Below are 1,358 nucleotides of genomic sequence, written 5' to 3'. Positions count from 1 at the left end.
ATATATATATATATATATATATAATATATTATATTATATTATATATTATAGCAAAAGAGAAAGAAAAATCATTAGTAATCCAAACAAGAAATATAGAAGAAATTAATGAAGCTGAATATGAAGATTTATTTACATTTTAAAATATATGAATTTGAAACCAGTTAAGTGTTTTGTAGATATATTAGAGGAATATTTATCTAATGAACTGATATGAGATCATGTGCTGAAACTGAAGCATGTACATTATGGATGAGCCATTCTAGCCATTTAAAATCATGCAAGAACTGTTAAATTCACTTTTGATTAATTTTTGGGTCAATTGTCACCCAACCATAACCTGGTTACTCTCAGTGACCAGGTCACAGTTGGATGCATGTTGAAATCATCATTATAGTTTTAATGTCCACTTACCCTTGCTTGCATGGGTTGGATGGATTTGTTGAGGCAGAACTCCTATGGCTAGATACCTTTCCTGTTGCCAACACTCACCTGACCAGACATACTTTCATGGAAGATTGCAAGTGAAGAACACCACTTCATGACAGTGATACTTGCATGCATGCATGCACACAGACACACAACTTTCACTTTCCATCAGCAAAATACACTCAAAAAACTTTAGTCAGCACAAGAATATAGTAGAAGACACTTACTCAAGGTCTCACAAAGTGGGACTGAAAACAAAACTGTGTGGTCAGAAAAGCCACGCCAGTGTGTGTGTGTACACGCATGCATGTGTATGCACACGCTAATATCGAACAGTGAGAATGTGTGCTCAACATCACTTTGGTGGATAAATATTCTTTATTTGTGGGTTAACAAGACTACCATTGGTTTCATACTGAGAATTCTCACCGATTGTTAAGCCTTCCACATTGGGACATTGATACACACACACACATATATATATATATAGATATGTGTGTGTGTGTGTACATACTACATATACATATACAAGGTGCAGTGAATAAACTGTCGTCTAAATTACGCAAAAATGAAAATAACACTGACATGTCACTTTAACAGATATATTTACCAAAATTACATAAAAATATCTTGAAATACTAAAGAGTAAATTCAATAAAATTGCCATTGGCTTCAACCACAGCCTCCAGATGACTTTCGAATCTCCTGCAAATCTTTTGGATGGTCTCCTTGTATAAGATGGTGAATGCTGCCATAATCCTTGCCCTCAGTTCATCTTTGGTGTTACAAGGAGTTTTGAGGGTCTCTCGCTCAACTGTGCCCCACACATAATACTCAAGGGAGTAGCAGTCTGGGGAGTTAGGTGGCCAGATGTTAGGGATGGTGTGGTTGCAGAAATTGTCTGGCAGTCATGACTGGGTTCTGCTGTGTAT

General features: G+C 36.2%; 1 protein-coding gene across 2 annotated transcripts in view; it reads right to left on the bottom strand.

Moving 5' to 3' along the window:
• LOC106873594 (low-density lipoprotein receptor-related protein 6) overlaps window positions 1-1,358 on the bottom strand; it is a 699,058-nt gene that overhangs the window by 43,243 nt on the left and 654,457 nt on the right. The window lies entirely within an intron of this gene.

This window comes from Octopus bimaculoides, chromosome 1 (assembly GCF_001194135.2).
Source record: "Octopus bimaculoides isolate UCB-OBI-ISO-001 chromosome 1, ASM119413v2, whole genome shotgun sequence".
Classification (NCBI taxonomy): Eukaryota; Metazoa; Mollusca; class Cephalopoda; order Octopoda; family Octopodidae; genus Octopus; species Octopus bimaculoides.
The sequence above is the reverse complement of the archived record's forward strand: the minus strand, read 5'-3'. Positions and strand labels throughout refer to the sequence as shown.